The sequence below is a fragment of the Rhinoderma darwinii genome, chromosome 1, assembly GCF_050947455.1.
Source record: "Rhinoderma darwinii isolate aRhiDar2 chromosome 1, aRhiDar2.hap1, whole genome shotgun sequence".
In the NCBI taxonomy this organism is placed as follows: domain Eukaryota; kingdom Metazoa; phylum Chordata; class Amphibia; order Anura; family Rhinodermatidae; genus Rhinoderma; species Rhinoderma darwinii.
This window is the reverse complement of record NC_134687.1, coordinates 22,691,196-22,718,604: the sequence shown is the minus strand read 5'-3', so window position 1 is coordinate 22,718,604 and position 27,409 is coordinate 22,691,196. Positions and strand designations below refer to the sequence as shown.

General features: G+C 41.1%; 1 long non-coding RNA gene across 2 annotated transcripts in view; it reads left to right on the top strand.

Moving 5' to 3' along the window:
* The window catches only part of LOC142719681 (uncharacterized), a 255,217-nt gene that overhangs the window by 126,657 nt on the left and 101,151 nt on the right, over window positions 1-27,409 (top strand). The window lies entirely within an intron of this gene.

Here is a 27,409-nt window from a genome sequence, read left to right as displayed (position 1 = left end):
TCTACAATAGAAATGAAATGAACGAATGACTGAAAAATAATAACTAATAAATAATAATTTTACTTTATGTCTTTTCTTAGCTTCCAGCCAATCAGACACATCTTTCTATATCTCTATGTTATAGGCTGAGGTATATCCAGTTCCAGCCAATCAGACACATCTTTCTATATCTCTATGTTATAGGCTGAGGTATATCCAGTTCCAGCCAATCAGACACATCTTTCTATATCTCTATGTTATAGGCTGAGGTCTATCCAGTTCCAGCCAATCAGACACATCTTTCTATATCTCTATGTTATAGGCTGAGGTATATCCAGTTCCAGCCAATCAGACACATCTTTCTATATCTCTATGTTATAGGCTGAGGTCTATCCAGTTCCAGCCAATCAGACACATCTTTCTATATCTCTATGTTATAGGCTGACGTATATCCAGTTCCAGCCAATCAGACACATCTTTCTATATCTCTATGTTATAGGCTGAGGTATATCCAGTTCCAGCCAATCAGACACATCTTTCTATATCTCTATGTTATAGGCTGAGGTCTATCCAGTTCCAGCCAATCAGACACATCTTTCTATATCTCTATGTTATAGGCTGAGGTATATCCAGTTCCAGCCAATCAGACACATCTTCCTATATCTCTATGTTATAGGCTGAGGTATATCCAGTACAGGCTCCTCCTGGTGGTAATAATTCAGCACTGGACAGCTCCGATAATCAGAACTATTATTCATTATATGTAAACCTTCAGATGTCTGACTTGTGACGTGGAGTTGATATAATCTGTGCAGTAAAGTTCCTTGAATTTGGCAAATTATGGGCAAGAATTCCTGATGTCAAATGAGGAATGAAGAGACTTTAATCTTGAATAGTTTGACCTAAGGAGGGATCCAAGTCAGTGGGAGATTAATTTGGGACAGTGTCTATTATTTTATAATAACCTGATCATTTATCTTCTGACTGATCCCACAGATTATGGATTATTGGAAATCTACTGTTGTTTTGTGACTATCTTCATGTTTTACAGAATATTGTCTGTCAGTTATTAACACTTTGATGACATATAACAAGTGCGCTCCTCATAAGCGGCAGGAACTTTCCCCATCATGATGATATTATTTGTCATGTTGATCACAAGGGGCACTGCCACTATGTCCATGTGATGAGGAGCGGACAATGTCTGTAATACACAGCCGCAGCCTCGCTGTAACTGCGGAGATCACACAAACTCTTATCACATCCGTTATGGATCAAGACCTACAAGGACAGGGACACTTCACAGGGAATTCCTGTACCATGAACAATGCCCAGACCATTTATAGGGGACGTCCCTTGGTTTACTCTAATAACTGCCTGAGTGCTGTTAGTATACAGGCCGATGTACTGACTTATAGATATATACTCCTACATTACAGTGACAACTAAAGAATCCTCCTTTTGGAATTATTTTTTTTTTTTAAATTAAATCTAATTTAATAGCAGTAATAAAATTACACACATTTCTTTACAATAAATAAATGTATTAAATATAAGAACCAAGACATGAAATAACAGACACATATTTGGTGTCCTCAAAACTATAATATTCTGTACAACACATTTATGATATAATTGATGATGATCGTGTTCGGCATGAAACAAAATAATAAAAAATATGTCAGAATTGCTGTTTTCATATATTTTTACTTTAAATTAAACGCTAATCTATATGTACCAAAGAATGATATGTGAATACAGGACAACTTGTCCCACAACACACAAGTCCTTTACAGCTATGTCAGCCTAAGAGTATAAAATATAGGACCATAAACAGAAAAAAATAAAAAAATGGTCATGTCCTCACGGAGTTAAAGAGGATTTATCACTAGTTTAGTAATGCCCTATATTCTAGATAATTGAATAGACACTGCCACACTGATAATACTAGTGAAGATTGTGTCCCAAAATGTTTATTATTTGAAAAGTTCTGAGCTTTTTCTAAATTTGCAAATGAGGCTATACGTGACAAATGGACGTCACCAGCAGCGATTCTCCTGAGGTGGAGCCTCCTCACAGCCTCTGACGCTGTCCTATCAGCATGAAGCTGCTTCACACAGTGTGAGAGACTGAGGCTGGAGGGAAGGGCGATCACTTCAAATAGCCATATCTCAGGCAGTTGATCACTTAGCACAGTGGTTCTGGTGGCATATGAAAGAGGAGATTCTAATTTTTAATATGACACCAGTTGAAAACACAGTCGGGAATGGAAGCTGTATACTATATGATCATGCTCTAATGATGGGCAGGGTAGGGGGAGAAGCTGTATTCTGATTGGATAGCGTCATACAGAAAACATTACACCACCCAGAGGGAACAGAAAGAGTCACCTCCTATATGGCAAGTTTAGCCAAATTAGTATATTTAGAAAAATGCTCATAACTCTGCAAATAATAAAAGTACATATGAATACGCTCATGTATAATCTGAGTACTATACCAAATGCGGGGCAGGAATTAGGTTGCTAGATTGCAAGCATAGCTGTGAGTTCAGACAGAGATGAACTTTTCATGGGTCTGATCCGTTATAGCAACTACTCCCCCTTAACAAACCAAGTATTTTAGGTGGAATATAGGACGGAAGCTTTGTGTTATCTATAATAATTTTTTAAGATATATTTAATAAAAGTGAGATTTTATTTTATTACATCCACAAGAGAGTCAGTGAGTTTATCTAGCAGAGGAGGATAAGCATATCATATCTAGTCGTACAATGAATTGCTTAAAGAAGAACTCCCATGAGAATTTGTATTGCTATGCCCATTTGTAATGGGCATCTTGTGCATCTTGTGCATGTAAACTATATTTATTTTTTCACCGAGCGTCTATCTTCAATCCATGGGCTGTGTTTGTCTTCCGTGTTCAGTCACGTGACCTGTAAACTGACTTTCCGATTCACACAGCAACTTATATGTGGACCGGAAGTCCGTTTTTCTATTTAAGTCTATGAGACTTCACATTTAGCTGATTAGTTTACCACATACCGCTGTTTCCTTTCTTCTTTTTCCTCTGATCTTAACATATCCTGAGATGTGTGGTGCAAAATAACCAACCTTTAAAAAAAGCAGGACTTTGTGATACTTTGTCTTGAGATGTCTATCTTATATGTGTCTATGAGTGGCTACCCAGTGGCTGTGATGTGAATTGCAGCCTATCAAGGGTTTTGCAAGCATGTCGCGATATTGAATTGAATTTGTTTCATGATAAATTGTCCTTTACCAAATTCAAGCAAAGATAAGAGTGGATACGTGTAAAAGCAAGATGGCAGAACCTGTTGTCAACTGATTCCAATTAGTCCTATATTGGAAGTGATTTGTGACAGTGTTAGTTATGGGCATTATATTTATATTATATTTATTAATCAAAATGAAACCACTATGTTTTGGGTTTGTTGGCATTATATAGGGAAAAACCTAACAACACTTGTCCACGATGTTGTTGTTATAAGCAAAGAAATAATATCATATAAAATAATCCTCTAATTCTGAATATCTCCGAGTTTAATGGTATGAAATATATAGAATACCCATCAAGACATATATAGGCAACAAATGTAGAAATGTAGGTCACCAATAGTACAAGTAAAGTGTCAGGGTAACCTTTTCCCTGTTATTTCACACCGAATAGCCACCTCTGTAAATTGGAAACTGAGTGCATGCGTGGAAGAAATATACCAGGCAGACAAATGGTGGTACAGATCCTCCCTCAGTGAAGTAGGAAGTGAAGACTAAACTTTATTGAACAAAGAAACACAAATGTCTCCTCCCTAGAGATGTGGGACGTTCTTAAGCCCCATTGGCTCTATTCAGCTGTAAGTTCATCTGTACACTCCTCTTGCATTCCAGGGGCGGTGTCTTCCATAGGCGTGTTCCTCATACAGCCTCTATTGTTCCATGGATTCAATTTCTTTGTGAAATATACTGATATATATATATATATATATATTTATATATATAGTCGCCTCTTCACTGTAGACGTTGCGCAGGGCGTTTTTCGGGTACTATTTAACGAAGCTGCTAGTTTAGGACCTGTGAGGCGTCTATTTCTCAAACTAGAGACTCTAATGTACTTGTCTTGTTGCTCAGTTGTGCAGCGGGGCCTCCCACTTCTCTTTCTACTCTGGTTAGAGCCTGTTTGTGCTGTCCTCTGAAGGGAGTAGTACACACCGTTGTAGGAAATCTTCAGTTTCTTGGCAAGTTCTCGCATGGAATAGCCTTCATTTCTAAGAACAAGAATAGACTGTCGAGTTTCACATGAAAGCTCTCTTTTTTTAGCCATTTTGAGAGTTTAATCTAACCCACAAATGTAATGCTCCATATTCTCAACTAGCTCAAAGGAAGGTCAGCTTTATAGCTCCTCTAAACAGCAAAACTGTTTACAGCGGTGCTAGCATAATTCCACAAGGGTTTTCAAGTGTTTTCTAATCATCCATTAGCCTTCTAACACAGTTAGCAAACACAATGTACCATTAGAACACTGGAGTGATGGTTGCTGGAAATGGGCCTCTATACACCTATGTAGATATTGCATTAAAAACCAGACGTTTGCAGCTGGAATAGTCATTTAGCACATTAACAATGTATAGAGTGCATTTCTGATTAATTTAATGTTATCTTCATTGAAAAAAAACTGTGCTTTTCTTGCAAAAATAAGGACATTAAACTTTTGACCCTAAACTTTTGAGCGGTAGCGTATATATGTATATATATATATACACATATATATATATATATATATATATATATATATATATATATAAAAGTAGAGCATGCTTGATAAAGGTCCTATTGTTGGACAGAAACTTCGCTGTTTGTTGGCTGAATAAACAACTTTATTTTCACCACTTTGAGTGCTGCAAGATCTCTACTTTTATATACTACCTAGTCCTTGGATCTGGATGGCTTGCTTGGCACCTGTGCATCTTCTCTAGTGAGTGCTGCTGTTTTCTTTTGTTGCTATATATATATATATATATATATATATATATATATATATATATATATATATACAGTGAAGGAAATAAGTATTTGATCCCTTGCTGATTTTGTAAGTTTGCCCACTGTCAAAGTCATGAACAGTCTAGAATTTTTAGGCTAGGTTAATTTTACCAGTGAGAGATAGATTATATTTAAAAAAAAACAGAAAATCACATAGTCAAAATTATATATATTTATTTGCATTGTGCACAGAGAAATAAGTATTTGATCCCCTACCAACCATTAAGAGTTCAGCCTCCTCCAGACCAGTTACACGCTCCAAATCAACCTGGTGCCTGCATTATAGACAGCTCTTACATGGTCACCTGTATAAAAGACTCCTGTCCACAGACTCAATTCATCAGTCTGACTCTAACCTCTACAACATGGGCAAGACCAAAGAGCTTTCTAAGGATGTCAGGGACAAGATCATAGACCTGTACAAGGCTGGAATGGGCTACAAAGCCATAAGTAAGACGCTGGGTGAGAAGGAGACAACTGTTGGTGCAATAGTAAGAAAATGGAAGACATAAAAATGACTGTCAATCGACATCGATCTGGGGCTCCATGCAAAATCTCACCTCGTGGGGTATCCTTGATCCTGAGGAAGGTGAGAGCTCAGCCGAAAATTACACGGGGGGGGGGGGGGGACTTGTTAATGATCTCAAGGCAGCTGGGACCGCAGTCACCAAGAAAACCATTGGTAACACATTACGCCGTAATAGATTAAAATCCTGCAGTGCCCGCAAGGTCCCCCTGCTCAAGAAGGCACATGTACAGGCCCGTCTGAAGTTTGCAAATGAACATCTGGATGATTCTGAGAGTGATTGGGAGAAGGTGCTGTGGTCAGATGAGACTAAAATTGAGCTCTTTGGTATTAACTCAACTCGCCGTGTTTGGAGGAAGAGAAATGCTGCCTATGACCCAAAGAACACCGTCCCCACTGTCAAGCATGGAGGTGGAAACATTATGTTTTGGGGGTGTTTCTCTGCTAAGGGCACAGGACTACTTCACCGCATCAATGGGAGAATGGATGGAGCCATGTACCGTCAAATCCTGAGTGACAACCTCCTTCCCTCCATCAGGACATTAAAAATGGCTCGTGGCTGGGTCTTCCAGCATGACAATGACCTGAAACATACAGCCAAGGCAACAAAGGAGTGGCTCAAAAAGAAGCACATTAAGGTCATGGAGTGGCCTAGCCAGTCTCCAGACCTTAATCCCATCGAAAACTTATGGAGGGAGCTGAAGATCCGAGTTGCCAAGTGACAGCCTCGAAATCTTAATGATTTACAGATGATCTGCAAAGAGTAGTGGGCCAAAATTCCATCTAACATGTGTGCAAACCTCATCATCAACTACAAAAAATGTCTAAATGCTGTGCTTGCCAACAAGGGTTTTGCCACCAAGTATTAAGTCTTGTTTGCCAAAGGGATCAAATACTTATTTCTCTGTGCACAATGCAAATAAATATATATAATTTTGACTATGTGATTTTTTTTTGATTTTTTTTATATATAATCTATCTCTCACTGGTAAAATTAACCTAGCCTAAAAATTCGAGACTGTTCATGTCTTTGACAGTGGGCAAACTTACAAAATCATCAAGTGATCAAATACTTATTTCCTTCACTGTATATATATATGTAAGGATAATATTTTTGCAAACAATATACATGGTAATGATCCCTGACAAAAGCACTAACCAATATATCAAAAAATATCTTTATTTAGAAAATATTATATAAAACCATACATAGACCGTCACATACAATACAAAACAACACATAATAAAAATGTGGTAGTGGTATGAGGAATCAAAACATGTATCACATTACATATACATGTGATCGGGCGACATAATATCTAGGTATTAACAACACTGTACAACAAACACCTCAAAAATGATCGATACATAAATATGCAATCATCGGTTAAAGAGTTCAAGTGAAAAGGTCAAAGAATGATCCAAAATCCAAGATCAAATACATTTTAGATACCAACCCGTGTTTTGCATGTCTGCCCCTCAATAATCAACCACAAGCACAACACGACACCCCGACGTACGTTTCTCCGTCAGATTTTTCAAGGGGTAATGATCAGTGAGAAGTCATGAGTATATATAGGGGGGAACGCTGTAACACATTCCAATCAGAGGGCACCATTCATACCACAAGCAGGTGAAACACACATCAACAATCGCATTAGCCTAGAATATCTATTAGTAGTTCACATGTACACGTGCAGCGCTGCCATGATCACATCACACCGGAACAGCAGAGAGGTAAGTATGTCCTCAAATGGCGCAAAGGGGAGGGACCAGAGCGGCGCACACGCAACACACGAGCAGATGTGGCCATGTTAGAAAAGGGCAAAGTTGCCAGGTTTATAATACTCTCAAGCAGAGAGTGTTAATACTGTGCTAACCTGATCTCGTCAGCCCGAAGCAACAGGGAGGCGACATCAACAAGAAGTGAACGTCCGCATCACCACATTGCAACGGAGGGAGGAGACCAGGACAGCACGTATAGAATACAGAAGTACATATGTGCATATTGCATAGGGGTATATTTCACCCATCGTATATATTTGTAATTCATCATATAGACATAATGGCAGCCACTATAGGAATATCAATTACAGATGTAAATGCAGACGTCATAGAATATTTTATAAAATAAGAAGCATATAAAACATCACAACACAAATGCATCGGAATCCGTCATTTTATCAATATAATAACCGTATAAATAATGTATATCATCACAGCTTAATATGAATATAACGAGGATATTCAGACAGAAAATCCTCAATATAGTCATAGAATATTAATAATTAAATACTTAATTAATGGTGGAGCAAACAAGTCAGTAAAAATGTATAAAATAAAATCACCAAAAAGTGACCACACGTGTAAAAAATAAAAAGTACAGATAATGAGAACATAATATACAGACCTCCACCCTGTGAAAAAGAATTCTATTACAATCACATTATACACAAAAAAAAATGTGAATATTATAACCAGTCAATAGACTGTGTGAATAATAAAAATATATCATCAACCCCAATGGATTGTATGTATATCAAATAACAGGGTGTTATAGGAGACCAATACATATGCTAAATGTTACTTAGTATACATATATATGGATATATTCGTGCACATTTGAATATAGGATATACCAATATCGCTACTTAAAAAGGTATATACTGTACATACCTCAATATGAATGGCCAATAATAAGCCATAGACTGAATGCAGGTGCACCACCCAAAAAGGGAGAAAAAAATGCCCCTTGAAAAAGCTGACGATGAAAAGTTATACAAAAATATATATACATGAGACATATCACGTTACAATATCACAGGCTAAAACAACTAGAGATGCAATAGGTCACACTAACAAGTCAGCAGACATCCACTGGGCTCATAGAATATAAAGAAAACCATTTCAAATTAAAGACTTGCACCCAACGAAATCCACCAGAGGTAACGGAATCAATAATACCAACAGCAAGCCAAGCTATAGCCAAAGATGAAAAACACTAGCCTTAAGATAAAATACTGGCAAACAAATCACCCACAGAATTACTTGGAAATTGATAACCAGAAAGTACCACCCCAATGTCACAGACATATTCCTCACTGACATTAATGGTGTCTGTATAACAGGACATATAGAAAAACTTTATAGAACTATAGATACTGCAAGACGCCATCATTAAAAGAAATTATGCAAAGGACATCCTCTCATTTTAGCCAGACGGAGAACTGGTCTTTCATTTCGCCACCACGAGATCCAATGATGATTCTCTCTATACCACAAACACGTAGATCTTGCCATCTGTTGTTGTGTTGTTCCTAAAAGTGCCTAGGGATAGGTTTTAGTTGTTGAATCTTCTCCCAATCATTGCATTCACTTGTCCCTGCTTTCTTGATGTCCCTCACGTGTTCCTGAATACGTGCTCTCATCTCTCTTGTGGTCATCCCCACATATGAGTGACCACAAGGGCAGGTCGCCATATACACCACCCCCGTGGTACTACAAGTAATGAAATGTACAATTTTGAAGGATTTCTGGTTGAGAGTCAGAGAAAGTATTTGTTTTTGTAATCAACTGGCAAAAAGAGCAATGGCCACAAGGGAATGACCCCCAAGCAGGTCCCTTGGAACCAAAGAGACAGGTGTCTGATTTCAGAGCACTATGATGTCTATGAACCAAATGATCTCTCAAAGTCTTACTCCTTTTAGCTGTCAGTTGTGGTTCTGGGGGTAGACATTTTTTTTAAATCAGAGTCTGATTACCTGGTGTTTGCTGCCTGGCAAAGTCATTACAGCCCAGAACAAGGATGTCTATTAGGATCTAAGCGTCTCCTTCACTTACTGTATGTGGTGTCTGTACAAGGGAAGAAGCCAAGTGTAAGGGCAGAGAGGGACAGGGCAGCTGGTGCCTGGACATCACTTATCCACTCGCAGACTTATCAAGTACGGACACAATATTATCCTTTATCTATAAGTCTATGTAGCTGATCTGAAGATCTGAATAAGAAAAAGGAAAAGGGAGAGAGGAGCTGAGGAGAAATTAATGGACTGAGCTAAGACAGCGACATTTACATGTGTCCGCAGCCGACGGGGGATGTAAAAAGTAATAAAGAGCATAAGATTGAAAAAAACAAAAATAAAAAAATACAACTTTTAACAAAAAAAAAAAGAAGGCAAAATTGCAAGAAATCCCTAAAAAAACAAACATTAATAGATTGATTTACTGTACGTTATAGAAAAGATGAGGAAGGAGGTTTTTGTGCGGCTCTGTATCACTGTGTGAGAGGAAGATAGGTGCCCTGCTGACAGTAATAATCTGCTGCATCGTCTTCTGTCACTCCTCTGATTGTAAGAATGAAGTCAGTTCCAGATCCGGATCCAGTGAACCTCTCCGGGATTCCAGATTGTCGAGTGTTTGCCCAATAGATGAGAAGTTTTGGAGGCTGCCCGGGTTTCTGCTGGTACCAGGCTAGGAGATCTTTATTAGCCCAACTGGCATATATACCGGAGCTGGCCTTACATGAGACGGTGACTGTATCTCCCGGTGACACCGTTATATATTCTGGACTCTGAGTCATCACAATCTCTCCACAGGAAACTTGGAGCAGAAAGAGAAGAGATAATGGTGACAATCATTGATAGAAATGACATGTGATCATTCTCCTCTTACTACATGTATACAGTGATGTTCTATATATTCTCATCTATCCCACATAGTATAAACCTCACTGGACATTACCTTGTATGTAACGATACATCACACAGAGCAGATATCTCAGGGAAACCATCTTCATTGTTCTGGACGTCACAGACACAGATCATTGGGTTCACGTCTTATTTATATCACATGAAATCTCCAGGGAAATAGTCTGAGAGATTATGTAAAGCAGGAAATATTCAAATCATCCAGATTAGAAGAGATTTACAGTATGGGCAAATTTAATAAAGATGTTTCATTATTTTTCCATAGATATTATAAGACACAATTTAATTCACCTTATTCATACAATTTTGATTTGTGAAACAGTTTTAACTTTGTAATTTTCCAGGGAAGTACATAACATTATATCATATAAATCTGCACCTACAAACAGACACTGAGAGTTTGTGCCATTAAACCTATGAAGAAGTCGACATTATCCAACTTAGAAATCATTTCTTTGTACAACAGGTCATGTATCCGGTGTATTCAGAAAGATTTCAGACCTCTTCACCTTTTCCACATTTTATCTTACAGCCTTATTAATCTATACACAATACTCCACAATGACAAAACAAAATCAGGGTCGTCAGAAGAATATTAGACATAAAAAATACTGAAATGTCCCATTTACATAAGTATCAGACCCTCTGCAAAGACACTGAAAGTTGACCTCTGGTGTTTGCTGTTTCCATACATCATTCTTTAGATATTTTAATAACTTGATCAGAGTCCAAATTCATTTGATGGGACATAATTTGGAAAGACACACACCCATCTATAGAAGTGCATGTCAAAGAAAGAACAAGTCGAAGGTATTGTCTGTAGACGGCTGATACAGGATTGCGACAAGGCTCAGATCTAGGGAAAGATGATTATAAAAAATTCTGCAGCATTGAAGTTCCTGTAGAACACAATGGTCTCCGCTATTCTTATACTTAAAAAATTTGGCAGCACAAAGATTCTTCTTATAGTTGGTCTTTTGCCTAAACGGAGCAATCGGGGAGAAGGGCTTTAGACACAGAGGTAACCAAAACAATGATGATCAATCTCACCGTTCTCCAAAGTTCATCTCCATTGGAGATAAAAGGACCCACCAGAAGGACACCCATCTCTGCAGCACTACACCAATCAGGTCTTTGTGGTAGTCTCCTCAGACAGAAGCCACTTCTCATCATAAGGCAAATGGCAGCCAACTTGAAAATTACCAAAAATAACTTAAAGGACTCTCAGACCATGTGGAACAAGATTCACCTCATTGGTCTTAATGCCAAGATATTTGGAGGAATGCAGCCACTGATCATCACTTTGTCAATATCATTTCTATGGTGGAGCAAGATGGCGGCACCTTCATACTTTGTGGATGATTTTTAGTTGTAGAAACTGAGAGACTAGTCAGAATAGAGAGAACGATGAACAGAGCAAAACACAGAGAAATCCTTGATAAAAAAAACTTGCTTCAATGCGTTATGGACCTCAGACTGGGATGAAAATTCACCTTCCACCAGAACAACAACTCTTAGCACACAGCCGACAACACAGGAATAGCTTGACAGCAGGTCTTTAAATGTCCTTCAATGGCAAAGCCACAGTCCAGGTGTGAATCTGATCACACATTTCAGGAGAGGCAAGACAATAGCTGTGTATTAACGTTACCCATCCAACATGACAGAAATGATCTGCAGAGAATTATGGGAGAAAATCCACTATGGTTTGTCAAGCTTGTACATTAAGAAGACTTGAAGGGGACCGGTCACCAGTTCAGTAAAGCCAAATTTCCTACCTCATGTCATAGGCGCTGTCACGCTGATGATGTCAGTGTAATTTGTATCCCAAACCATTTTTTACCCTCCGAGTTATGAGCCATTTTCTCATCATGCTAATTAGGCTATACTAGCCAAAGGGGCGGTAACGCTGATGTTTCACTGGGGGCAGTGTTTTTGTTGGCTGTAGAACGCTGTCCGTTCAACATCATACAGCTTCTCCCTTCCCCTGCACAGCGATAGACTCAGGAAAAGACGCAGCAGACGTTGTTAAAATTGAAACGCTAATTTTTTTTTATTTCCCCACAACATAGCTATGCTGCGACCCAACGGTGGGTTTTCTCAAGGCTTGATTCAAAACCAGGGGAGTAACTAAGAAAGACTGGGCCTCATAGCAAACTCTTGACCGTGGCCCCCCCGGGTGCCACAAGCAGCCCACCTTATAAATAGTGGCCCCTGTAGAATTTGCCATACAGCCCCCCTGTAGACAGTGCTATATAGCCCCGCCTATAGACAGTGTCACACCCCATTTGTAGATAGCACCCCCACCTCCCCGTTGTAGATAGTGCCATACAGCCCCCCTGTAGATATCGCTATAAAGCCCCCACTCTATATAGTGCCAAAGAGACCCCCTCCCTTGTATATAGTGCCACACAGCCCCTCCTTAGTGGAAAGTGCAGCACAGCCCCCCCCTTAGTAGAAAGTGCCACACACAGACCCCTGTAGATTGTGCCACACTCAACCCCCTGTAGATAGTGACAGCCCTCCCCCTTGTGTATAGTCCAACAGAGTCCCCCATGTGTATAGTGCCACACAGCCCCCTTTGTGTATAGTGCCACAAGGCAATGGCGCATCCGCGAAAGTTGTATCAGCCAGCGAGATGTCTCTCAAACATGAAAAGGTGGGTTTGGAGGCAGGACTATCTGACACTTCAATCCATCTAATGAGTAATTAGCATATAGTGTGCGCCGTTTTAAAAGTGGATTTTAAGGATTTTGCTGCATCTGAAAAAAACATACAAGGGAATGTTTGGAAATATTGTCAGGTCATGTATTTCCGCATGGTGGCATCTCAAGGGGTTAAAACTACCTGACAGATTCCTATTAAATACACAATAAATTGAGAACAATTCCATCTGCCCTGCAGATATCCTATATAACTACAGATCCAGAACCAAGCTCTGACATAAATACAGTACCAGAACCAAGCTCAGTACATAAATACAGCACTAGAACCAAGATCAGTACATAAATACAGCACTAGAACCAAGCTAAGTACATATATAGAGCACCAGAACCAAGCTCAGTACATAAATACAGCACTAGAACCAACCATCTCTCCTGGAATTGCCACGCCCTCAAGGCTTGAGGGCCATACAGCGCTTTTTGGGATTCACCAATTTTTACAGACCATTTATTCCAAACGTCTCACCCCTGACTTCCCCTATCTCTAACCTCAGAAGGGCATGAACGCCAAGGTGTGGACTCCCAAGGCAGAGTTCGCATTCAATAGCCTGAAGAGTGCCTTCACGTCAGCCTCTATCCTTCATCATCCGGATGTCTCTCTGCAGTTCTCATTAGAGTTGGATGCATCCTCTGTCGGTGCTGGTGCACTCCTGTTCTAGAGAGGTCCCAAGGGCAAGTCAATGGTATCTGAATATTTCTCTAAGCTCTTCTCTTCCGCAGAACGCAACTACTCGATTGGGGATCGGGAGTTACTGGCCAACAAATTGACTCTGGAAGAGTGGAGACATCTACTAGAGGGCGCAGCTCATCTAATCCTAATTTTTACAGACGTGAAGAATCTGACCTACCTCCAGACAGCCCAATGGCTGAACCCTCGTCAGGCCAGGTGGTCACTGTTCTTTACCAGGTTCCAGATGGAGCTCCATTATCGCCCGGCCGACAAGAATGTGAGGGCCGATTCCTTGTCCAGGTCTTTCGAGATGGAAGACAATGGAGATTCCACAGAGAATTATTGATCCGTCTTGCATTGTCTCTGTCAATCCCCTGCAAGTTGGGGACATTCCTCCAGGGAGACTATATACAACTAGATGCCTATCGGCAAAATAAGCCCTCTTTTTCCAACTATCATGAAAAATTAATTAACATATCTTTATTAAGCTATATAAGCAAACAGACGAACCACATAGAAGTTAAAAGAGCCATGCGTGCTGCTGCAGCTAATCAGCGTAATGCAATATCTGGTAATGTGTATGGATATGGATATTCTAAGTGTCAGCGGCTGCAGAACACTGCACTCAAACTAATAGCTCAGTACTAGGATCCAGCAGTTAAGCATGCTTTTGTAAAATTCAAAGGAGCCCCCCCCCCCCGACATGTTTCGCTACAAATGTAGCATCCTCAGGGGTATAGGGGCTAATGACTGCGCGCCGCGGATTTCCCGTTCCTAAATGCACAGTAAACTATACCGTGTTCCAAATTATTATGCACATTGGATTTAAGTGTCATAAACATTTCATTATTAGTTTTTCAATTAAACTCATGGATGGTTTTGTTTCTTAGGGCTCTTTGGATCATTGTAATCAATCTCAGACACCTGTGATAATTAGTTTGCCAGGTGTGCCCAATCAAAGGAAAACTACTTAAGAAGGACGTTCCACATTATTAAGCAGGCCACAGTTTTCAAGCAATATGGGAAAGAAAAAGGATCTCTCTGCTGCCGAAAAGCGTGAAATAGTGCAATACCTTAGACAAGGTATGAAAACATTGGATATTTCAAGAGAACTTAGGCGTGATCATCGTACTGTGAAAAGATTTGTGGCTGATTCAGAGCACAGACGGGTTCGTTCAGATAAAGCCATAATGAGGAAGGTTTCTGCCAGACAAATTAATAGGATTAGGAGAGCAGCTGCTAAAATGCCATTGTAAAGCAGCAAACAGGTATTTGAAGCCGCTGGTGCCTCTGGAGTCCCGCGAACCTCAAGGTGTAGGATCCTCCAGAGGTTTGCAAGTGTGCATAAAGCTATTATTCGGCCACCCCTAAACAATGCTCACAAGCAGAAACGGTTGCAATGGGCTCAGAAATACATGAAGACTAATTTTCAAACCGTGTTGTTTACTGATGAGTGCCGTGCAACCCTGGATGGTCCAGATGGATGGAGTAGTGGATGGTTGGTGAATGGCCACCATGTCCCAACAAGGCTGCGACATCAGCAAAGAGGTGACGGAGTCATGTTTTGGGCTGGAATCATGGGGAGAGAGCTTGTAGGCCCCTTTAGGGTCCCTGACCCCTGCAAAGTACGTAGAGTTTATGACTGACCACTTTCTTCCGTGGTACAAAAAGAAGAACTGTGCATTCCGTAGCAAAATTATCTTCATGCATGACAATCCACCATCTCATGTTGCAAAGAATACCTCTGTGTCATTGGCTGCTATGGGCATAAAAGGAGAGAAACTCATGGTGTGGCCCCCATGTTCCCCTGACTTCAACCCTATTGAGAACCTTTGGAGCATCCTCAAGCAAAATATCTATGAGGGTGGGAGGTGGTTCACATCAAAACAGAAGCTCTGGGAGGTTATTCTGACATCCTGCAAAGATATTCAAGCAGAAACTGTCCAAATACTCACAAATTCAATGGATGCAAGAATTGTGAAGGTGATATCAGAGAAGGGGTCCTATGTTAACATTTAACTTGGCCTGCTAAGTTTTTTTTGATTGAAAGAGCTTTTGATTTCTGTAAATATGACCTCCTGATGCTGCAAATTCAACAAATTACCATTTTAGTTCTCTTTACAACCTTTAAAATGTTTTGATCTCTGTTGTGCATAATAATTTGAAACAGTGCATTTTGGGTTTTTTACTTCTAAAAAAAATCTGTTATCATTAGGAGATTTGTTCAATAAAATTTGCATTATACTCCAACGGTTGATGGCTTGAAGATTATACTGACTATCATTTGCATCAACTATTTAGGAAAATCAGCGAAAAATAACATTTGCATAAGTATATGCAGGTGTCGATTCCGTAGGATTCAACCAATGGGAGCCGGGAAAGGAGCCAAGCCCCCACTGGTATGATGGACAGATATGCGGGCAAATGAAAAGTCACTCATTGAGCGACCAACCAGAGACTGTTTAGTAGCGTCCGCGCAGTAGTAAGCACAGACGCGATATCCAAGTCCAGCAATGTCCGAAGTAAAAAATAGATAGAGGTGTCCCTAGTGCGCATGCGTGAGAACTTAGCACACAGATGCAAAAAGAGTAAATGGACCCATATAGCACCTACATCAGGTAAGTAATTGCTGCTTAGACAAACTGACAACAGGACAAATCACTGTCAGAGTATCATCAGTGTAATACGTCCGATTTCAACTCAAGGAAGAATACCATCATTTTATGTATCCATTAGGGTATGTTCACACGCTGAGCCAAAAACGTCTGAAAATACGGAGCTGTTTAAAAGGGAAAACAGCACCTGATTTTCAGACGTTTTTTGAGCAACTCGCGTTTTTCGCTGCGTTTTTTGCGCCGTTTTCGCTGCACTTTTTCGGCGGTTTTTGGAGCGGTTTTCACGGCTCCAAAAACGTCCCAAGAAGTGTCCTGCACTTTTTTTGACGAGGCTGTATTTTTACGCATCGTCTTTTGACAGCGACAGGTAAAATTACAGGTCGTCGGCACAGTACATCGGCAAACCCATTGAAAGTAATGGGAAGATGTTTGCCGACATATTGGAGCCGTTCTTTCAGCCGTAATTCGAGGCATAAAACGCCTCCATTACGTCTGAAAATAGGTCGTGTGAACCCAGCCTTAAAGGAAATGTCAACAACAGTGTTGTGCACTGATAAGAGAATGTCTAAAGTGAAAATGGACTGTGTAATTAGTACCCTAAAAATAAACTACAAAGAAGCAAATGATAACAAGGGAACCGCATTGGTGGCCGTCATATTGGTGTTGTTTGAATATAAGGTAATACAGGTAAATAAGGAATAATATTACTATAGTTTACGTGGTACACCTAATTTGCTGTATCTGTTACAGCACAGAATAGATATATAAAATATTTAGATTAGTAAATGTCCAAAGATTAATCACCGAAATGCTGCGAAGGTATAACCTTCATTAAGCCCGGCAGGACTAAGTGTGCCTAGACGATGAATCCAGCGTGCCTCTTCTTGTAGAAGTCTACGATCCAAACTCCCGGCTCTAGGGCCCAATTTGATCTGAGCTATGCCCCAGAATTGTAAAGAACGGATATCCCCTCCATGTATGAATCGAATGTGTCTAGATAAAGGTGTGTCATCCTTTAGATTTATGGTGCTAAGATGTTTTGAAATTCTTCTCCTCAACTCTTGGACCGTTTTACCCACATATAGCATAGGGCAGGAGCATTTCGCTATATAGATTACGCCTCTACTTTGACAGTTAATAAATTGTCTAATTTGGTAGGATCTACGATCCGAGGGGTTACTAAAATTCTTGACAGTGGGCATGAGATAGCAAAACGAACACCTACCACAGGTATGAGAACCTATAACCGACGATTTGAGCCAGCATTTAGATACTGTTAATGGTTTAGAATAGTGACTGTGTACCAGGTAATCGTGCAGGTTTATCACTCTGCGATACGTGATGCTGGGAGTAGAAGAGATTGCATCCTGAAGGTCAGGATCAGCCAAGAGAATGGGCCATTGTCGTTGTAGAATCTTAGAAACCTGTTGAGAACCGGCATCGAAAGTGTCAATACACCTGATGTTAGTTGACCCAGCAGACTTAATAGTAGCCTGAGGGCACTGAGTGACCTGGAGTTTAGGGTCACATAAGAGGTCCTTTCTGTCTGTAGCCCTTGCCCTAGCATATGCTCTGTGTAGGCATTTCTTGGGGTATCCACGTGCAAGAAATTTAGAAAATAGTCTGTCGCATTCTAATTGAAATGAACACTCATCGGAGGAGTTCCTTTTAGCTTGAAGGTATTGCCCTATGGGAATACCCTTCTTTAGAGCGGGAGGGTGATAGCTCTCCCAGTGTAAAAAACTGTTAGTGGCTGTTGGTTTCCGTGAAATATCAGTGTGGACACCACCAGCAGGATTCAGGGAGATTTTTAAATCCAAAAAAGTGATCTCTTTGTGGTGTATGTCATGGGTACATTTCATATCAACATGATTGCTATTGAGTATGGCCATGAAACCAATAAATAAAGTGAGGTCACCATCCCATAGAATGAGAATATCATCGATATATTACCCCCAAAAAAGAATGTGACAAGTGAAAAAAAGTAAATCCTCAGTGAAAACAATAGTGTCTTCCCACCACCCCAAAAATAAATTAGCGTAAGTTGGTGCACATACAGTGCCCATGGCTGTGCCTTTTATTTGTTGATAAAACTTCTGGTCAAAAATGAAATAATTATGTGTTAACAAAAACCAAAGAAGTGATAACACAAATTTGTTATGCGTGTGAAATTGAGTACCTTTTGTTCTCAGAAAATGTGCAACAGCAGTGAGGCCAAATTCATGCTGAATATTAGTGTACAAAGACTCTACATCAATAATGGCAATTAAGGTAGAGTGGGTAACGTGGATCTCCTGGATCCTGGTGATGGTGTCCTTGTGCGCCTGGCTGATAGTGGAAGAATCCTACGCTGGGGACCCTCCTCCAGACTGGCAGGTCACGTGGGGGTCTGTAAGAATCGGGATCTGATTGCTCGTCATTTCTGGTGGCCCACGCTGCCCAAGGACATTATGGCCTTTGTTTCTTCCTTTTCTGTATGTGCAGCCAACAAGGTCGCTCACTCCAGACCTGCTGGTCTGCTCCAGCCATTGCCTGAGCCCAATGCTATCTGGCAGCATATGGCTATGGACTTTATTACGGACCTGCCTCCCTCTGCCAGATGCAGTACTGTCTGGGTGGTGTTGGATCGGTTTTCGAAGATGGCCCACTCCGTTCCTCTGACCGGTCTTCCTTCTGCTCCTCAGCTGGCCAAACTATTCATCCAACATACCTTCCGCCTGAACGGCTTGCCGCAGCATATTGTGTCTGATCAGGGGGTTCAGTTTACCTCCAAGTTCTGGAGAGCCCTCTGTGGACTCCTCGGTGTGAAGTTGAACTTTTCCTCAGCCTACCATACTCAGTCCAGTGGTCAGGTCGAGAGGATCAATCAGATCTTGGATAACTACCTACAACACTTCATCTCCAAGCAGCATGATTACTGGGTGCAGCTGCTTCCGTGGGCTGAGTTCTCATATAATAATCACACCAGCGAGTCCATTCTTCATTGTCTATGGGCAACACCCACAAATTCCTCTCCCAGTACCCGATACTTCCGAGGTACCAGCGGCTGTGTAATGTCAGTATAGGCAGACAGACAGGTGAGCCCTAATCTACCCGCCACTCAGTCCCTGCCTACTTGCACAGCCCGTCCTAGGCGATGGCGTACAACTGGGCGACGGTCCCTACGCTCAATATGTGCACGACAGACAAACAAGACAAGGGTACACAAAAGCAAAGGGAAGTGGGGCAGTTGCCCACGGCAACACCGTGAGCAACAGAGTAGTGGACGAGCTGAGTCAAACCAGGAGTGTACGTGGTAACAAATGCAGAGCAGGAGAATAGTCAGTTAAGCCAGGGTCAATATGAAGCAGAGGTCAATGGTAACAGCAGGAACAGCAGAGCCAGGAAACAAGAGAATCACAGGCAAAGGACAAGCAGCAAATGAAGGTATAAGTAGACCAAGAGCGGGAGTTAGAACCGTCTGGCCAGGCTGCGATAGGCTCTCCCACTCCTCAGCCTACCAGCCTGAGTGGTAGCAGATCGAGTCACTCTAGCAGACCTAGGAACAGATGCAGGCTGATTAACCACGGGCATCGACACAGAAGCTGTGTCAGGCAAATCCTTTACAGTACCCCCTTTTATGAGGGGCCACTGGCCCCTTCCTAGGTGGACCTGGCTTGTTGGGGATACCGAAGATGGAACTTCCTGAGCAATAACCCGGTGTGAACATCCCGGGCTGGTACCCAAGTCCTCTCCACAGGCCCGTATCCTCTCCAATGGACCAGGTACTGGAGGGAGCCTTGGACCATCCTGCTGTCCACAATCTTGGCCACCTCTAATTCTACCCCTTCAGGGGTAAGAACAGGGACCGGAGGTTTCCTCGAGGTAGGCAAGGATGGGGAGCAGCGCTTCAGGAGGGAGGCATAGAACACGTTGTGTATTTGAAAAGACGGGGGTAACTCCAGCCGGAAGGAGACAGGGTTAAGGACCTCAATGACCTTGTATGGCGCTATATACCGGGGAGCACATTTTTGGGACAGTACATTAAGGCGCAATTTTTTTGAAGACAGCCACACCAGATCCCCGACCACAAACAAGGGGTTAGCAGAACGTCTTTTATCTGCCTGAGTATTTTGTATGCTCTGGGACGCCTCAAGGTTCTTCTGAACTTGGGCCCAGACTGTGCACAGTTCCCGATGAACGACATCTACCTCGGGATTGTTGGAACCACCAGGTGAAACGGAGGAGAACCGTGGATTAAATCCAAAATTACAGAAAAAGGGGGAGACCCCTGACGAGATACTGACCCGGTTATTGAGGGAAAATTCGGCGAGGGGAATGAAGGAGACCCAATCATCTTGGCAGTCAGAGATAAAACACCTTAAATATTGTTCTAGAGACTGATCAGTCCTCTCGGTTTGGCCATTAGTTTCAGGATGGAAGGCCGAGGAGAAGGACAGATCAATCTCCAACTTCTTACAGAAAGCCCTCCAAAACAATGAAACAAACTATACCCCTCTGTCAGAAACAATATTGACAGGAACCCCATGGAGACGCAGGATGTGTTTGACAAACAAGGTAGCCAACGTCTTGGCATTGGGTAGTTTCTTGAGGGGCACAAAGTGGCACATCTTACTGAAGCGGTCTACTACAACCCACAGCACCGACTTGCCTTGGGATGGAAGCAGATCGGTGATAAAATCCATGGAGATATGGGTCCAAGGTCTCTGGGGAATGGGCAAAGAACATAGTAAGCCCGCTGGTCGGGACCTGGGAGTCTTGGACCTAGCACAAATTTCTCAAGCGGTGACGTAGGCCTTAACGTCTTTAAGCAACCCAGGCCACCAATAGGTTCTAGAAATGAGGTGCTTAGTACCCAGGATGCCTGGATGGCCAGATAGTGCAGATAGATTCTCCCTGAGTACCCTTAGCCGGAATTACAGGGTAACAAACAGCTTGTTCTCAGGAAGGTTCTCGGGAGCTGAACCTGGATCAGTCGCAATTTCAGAGACTAAGTCAGAATCAATAGAGGAAATTATTATACCTGGGGTCAAAACACAAGCAGGATCCTCCTCCGGAGGAGGGCTGGCCATGAAGCTATGCGACAGCGCATCAGCTTTAATATTTTTAGACCCAGCCCTATAGGTGACCACAAGGTTGAATCTAGTAAAAAAACAACGTCCATCGAGCTTGTCTCGGGTTTAACCTCCGGGCAGATTCTAGAAAAACCAGATTCTTCTGGTCGGTAAGGACCGTTACCTGGTGCCTAGCCCCCTCCCGGAAGTGGCGCCACTCTTCAAATGCCCATTTAATGGCTAAGAGTTCGCGGTTGCCAACGTCATATTTACTCTCAGTAGGGGAGAACTTCCTGGAGAAGTAGGCACAGGGACGGAGATGGGTGAGACCCCTGGTACCCTGGGACAAGACAGCACCCACTCCCACCTCGGAGGAGTCAACATCCACGATGAATGGCTCCATCTCGTTAGGCTGAATAAGCACTAGGGAAGAGATAAAGCACCTCTTAAGGACCTCAAAAGCCTGGACCGACTCTGAAGGCCAGTGGAGGAGATCGGCACCTTTGCGAGTAAGGTCCGTAAGAGGCTTAGCAATGACCGAGAAGTTAGCAATAAATCTCCTGTAATAATTAGCAAACCCCAGGAAGCACTGTAAAGCTTTCAGGGAGGCAGGTCGGACCCATTCAGCCACCGCCTGAACCTTGGCAGGGTCCATGCGGAATTCGTTAGGAGTGAGGATTTGACCCAAAAATGGTGTCTCCTGCACCCCAAACACACATTTTTCGGATTTAGCAAAGAGTTTGTTTTCCCGAAGGGCCTGGTGCACCTTCCTGACATGCTCAATGTGGGAGGACCACTCCTTGGAAAACACAAGTATATCATCAAGGTACATGACAAGATATACCCCCAGGTAGACTCTTAAAATCTAATTTATGAAATTCTGGAAGACCGCGGGAGCATTACACAACACAAAGGGCATGACGAGGTATTCTAAATGACCTTTGGGCGTGTTAAACGCAGTCTTCCACTCATCCCCTTCTCTGATTCGTATAAGGTTATAAGCCCCCCGAAGATCAAACTTAGAGAACCATTGGGCCCCCTGAACCTGATTGAAGAGATCAGGAATCAGAGGAAGGGGATATTGGTTCCTTACAGCGACCTTATTCAAGTTTCGGTAATCGATGCACGGCCTAAGACCACCACCCTTGCTCCCTACGAAGAAGAAGCCTGCACCTACCGGAGAAGTAAATGGACGAATGTAACCCTTGGCCAGGCTTTCCTGGATATATTCTCTCATGGCTTCACGTTCAGGACAAGAGAGATTAAATATAATACCTTTAGGGAGCTTTGCTCCTGGTACCAAATCGATTGCGCAATCATACTCTCTATAAGGAGGTAACTCTTCGGAAGCTTTTTTAGAAAAAACATCAGCGAAATCCTGAATAAACTCAGGTAGAGTGTTCACCTCCTCAGCGAGAGAAAACAAATTAATAGAAAAACATGACGTCATGCATTCTTACCCCATTTAGTAACATCCCCGATATTCCAGTTAAACGTGGGATTATGCATCTGCAACCAAGGAAGGCCTAAAACCAAATCGGACGATAATCCCTGCATCACCAACACAGAACACTGCTCCGAATGAATGGAGCCCACAATGAGTTCAAAAACAGGGGTATGCTGTGTAAAATAACCATTAGCAAGTGGGGTGGAGTCGATACCCAGTACCGGGACTGGTTTAGGCAAATCAATCAATGGCATGGCTAGGGACATAGCAAATTCCACAGACATAATATTAGCAGAAGACCCTGAATCCACGAAGGCACTGCCGGTGGCAGACCCACCATAAAAGGAGACCTGAAAGGGAAGCCAGGTTTCATGTATACGGGAAATACCTGTGCGCCCAAGCGACCTCCCCGATGGTCACTTAGGCGCGGAAATTTTCCGGCTGCTTATTCTTACGTCTAGGACAGTCGTTCACTTGATGCTTGCCATTCCCACAGTAGAAGCAGAGATCATTCTTCCTGCGGAACTCTCTACGTTGTTGGGAACTAGAAAAAAGTAGAAAAAACAACAAAGCGCACAATAGTGCATGAAACTGTGATTTGCACGTGTGAATAAGGTATTAGTGGTGCTCACCTGGTGCGGTTATGCTGGGAGCATAACATCCAGTATAGCAGAATCCAAATAAATAGCCTCCACGGTATATTGGTAGCAGGATCAGGTTGCAGCACAGGACCCGGTTTGAGAACTTAGGCAAAGAAGTCTCAATGTGGATATGAAGGAATAACGGAAAAAACGGGTGCTTTCCATGCGCTACCGATCGGGGTAATCATCCATAATATGTGCAATCCAATTTCCTCAAGGATAAAAATGTCATCAGTGGTAAAACGGATTTATTAGTATGAGTATAAAACACTACAGTAGACTGTTTAGCAGCGAACTGTTTCAAAACCGGACCGGTTTCTTCCTCAGGTAGCATATAAATGAGTGGATGGGTGGGGTGTCGGTTAAATAACCGAATGAAAGGTCAGTTTAGGGCAAGAACTACCGGGTCGGGTATACAGGTTAAAACAGCCAAAATTACGTATCAAACGATACACATGATTATACAAATAGTTACAAGCAGTTACAATAAAATAAAATAAAATATATAGAGATGTATTAATTAAAACATTCTATTAAAACTTAATTGACTTCCATATATTATAATCAGGAGATACCTAACAATTACAGAGATCCTTTATTAATCAGGATTAAAAGTATATATATATATATATACACGCAAATATATATTTACATATGCATATATGTTTGGTCTTAAAATTTCTGTTTAAAAATTGAATAAAAGAGATCTTTAAAAATAACTACCATGATTTTCTTATCATTTGGGATCTATATATAGTTTAAAAATTGTTTGTTTCCCAGCCGTGGTTATCATAGAGGGAGTTTAACATACAAATGGAGTATCATCTTATTTTTTAGTTGTTTCTAGGGATTATACTAGAGGATAAATTCCTCTTTTGCTCATTTTATTCTATTCTTATATTAAACTATATACATTCGTAAGTATTGAGCTGAGAAAAATTTTGTATATATTCTGTATGTATATATATATATACATTTTCATATGTGTTTTTTTCTTATAATTGTGCTGTTTTCATAACAAAATGATAATAATGATTTTATTCTTACACTTGTCTTAATGTTCCTTCCAAAACTTTTCTTTGAAGCCAGATGATCATATTTTGTGGTTCTTGTTATTAGAAATATATAATTTCTTCTTTGGTGCGATCTTTGCCGGTTATTAAAAAATATATTGTAACGTAACATATAACAAATTAATTCACTATTTATGTACAATGGGCCTCATCTAGAGTAAATTCGTTTTATTAGATTATGATCTCTGTAATTTCATTCAAACCTTCAGGTTTTAGAGTCTTAAGTTTGTATATCCAATAGATTTCCCTTTAAGGGTATGTTCACACGGCCTATTTACGGACGTAAATCGGGCGTTTTTGCCCCGATTTACGTCTGAAAATAGCGCCTCAATAGCGCTGACAAACATCTGCCCATTGAAAGCAATGGGCAGACGTTTGTCTGTTCACACGAGGCGTATATTTACGCGCCGCTGTCAAATGACGGCGCGTAAATAGACGCCCGCGTCAAAGAAGTGACCTGTCACTTCTTTGGCCGTAATTGGAGCCGCTATTCATTGACTCCAATGAATAGCAGCGCTAATTACGGCCGTAATTGACGCGGCGTTCAAGCGCCTGCACATGCCGGTACGGCTGAAATTACGGGGATGTTTTCAGGCTGAAACATCCCCGTAATTTCAGCCGTTACGGACCCCCGCCGTGTGAACATACCCTAACAGAGTGAATCAAACCTATCCGCTCGGCTTTCGTTTATGTGTTCAATAGGTGTAATATTAAAACATTTTAAATCATCATTGTGAAATAAAGTACAGTGTTTGGAGATACTATGTAACAGGAATTTTTTCTTACAATTAGAACGATGCTTGTTTAGTCGACAATGTAGAGGTTGAATGGTTCTTCCCACGTATTGGTAACAAATACAGTTAATGAGATATATAACATAATTTGACTGGCAATTTAGTTGTGTTTCAATTAGATACTCATTTTTTGTTTGGTTTGATCGAAAAATATCTGTGGTAAGTATGCTAGAGCAGCATAAACATCTCTTTTTTCTACATTTGGAGCTCCCTTTTATGTATAGACATGGAATCATAGTATTTTGTTGAAATATCTTTTATTTTCCAGCAAAATTAATCCGACTTGGTGCTAAAATATTCTTCACAGTTTTTGCTCTCTTGAAAGTTATCATCGGTTTCATTGGCAGACTATTTTTTAAAAAGTGGTCAATATGTAAAATGTGCCAATGTCTGTTCATAATGTCTTTTATATTTTTATGTGCTGCATTGTATTTGGTTATAAAGTTGAAGGAAAAACTATTTTTTTGTTGTCTCTCCTTCGCTTTTTTTGTGTCTGTTATATCCCTCACTTCAGTTCCATTTGATATTGTATCCTTAGGAGGTAGACAATTCTCTTGACTTAAAATTACTGTTTTTTTATATGCATCAGAGAGAAGTTTCTGTGGGTAGTTTTTTTCTTTAAATCGTTTTTGTAAAATACGGCTTTGATCATTAAAATCTTTGTTTTATGTGCAGTTTTTTCGAATTCTCTTGTACTGACTATATGGGATGTTTTTTAGCCACTTATGATAGTGACTGCTCTTATAGTCCAGATAGCTATTGCTATCAACTTTTTTAAAATGTGTGCGAGTAATAATTTTACTTGTTGTTTTTGCTATTGTAAGATCCAAAAAATCAATTTCAATTGGTTGTATGTTAAAAGTACATTTTATCCCCCAAGTATTGTTATTTAGTGTCTGACAGAAATCTGTCGCTGTTATAAAATCACCTTCCCAAATCAGGAACAGATCGTCTATATATCTTCTAAATAATAAAATATTAGTATTTGCCCATGGATGTTGCCAGATGTGTTCTTCCTCAAACATTCCCATACAGATATTTGCATAGCTGGGAGCTACCCGTGTCCCCATAGCTGTGCCTTTTACCTGATGGTACAGTTTCTGGTTAAATGAAAAAATATTATTTTTTAGGATGAATTGCATACTCTTACAAAAAAAGTTAGTTTGTGCAGATAATAGTTCCGTATCCCTCTCCAGTCTTATTTTCAGTTTTTCCAGACCAAATGTATGTTCAATGTTGCCATAAAGTGCAGTCACATCTAAAGTAATAAATAATAAGTTTTCTTTAATTGGAATTTTGCAGCTGCAATGTAGATTACAGTAACGTTTTTATTTTTAAAAAACGAGCATTTTTGGCCAAGTTATGACCATTTTTGTAGTTATGCAAATGAGGCTTGCAAAAGTCCAAGTGGGTGTGTTTAAAAGTAAAAGTCCAACTGGGCGTGTATTATGTGCGTACATCGGGGCGTTTTTAATACTTTTACTAGCTGGGCGCTCTGAAGAGAAGTATCATCCACTTCTCTTCAGAACGCCCAGCTTCTGGCAGATCACGCTGTGACGTCACTCACAGGTCCTGCATCGTGTCGGACACATCGGCACCAGAGGCTTCAGTTGATTCTGCAGCAGCATCGGCGTTAGCAGGTAAGTCGATGTAGCTACTTACTTGCAAACGCCGATGCTGCTGCAGAATCATCTGTAGCCTCTGGTGCCGATGTGTCCCCGCTCGTCTGACACGATGCAGGACCTGTGAGTGACGACACAGCGTGATCTCTCGAGAACACGCTGTGTCTGCACTGCCAGAAGCTGGGCGTTCTGAAGAGAAGTGGATGATACTAAAAGTATTAAAAACGCCCCGATGTACGCACATAATACACGCCCACTTGGACTTTTACTTTTAAACACACCCACTTGGACTTTTGCAAGCCTCATTTGCATAACTACAAAAATGGTCATAACTTGGCCAAAAATGCTCGTTTTTTAAAAATAAAAACGTTACTGTAATCTACATTGCAGCGCCTATCTGCTGCAATAGCAGATAGGGGCTGCAAAATCTGGTGACAGAGCCTCTTTAAATCCCCTATCAATTGTGTTGAGTCTTTTAGAAAGCTTGGAAACTCCATCACATATTT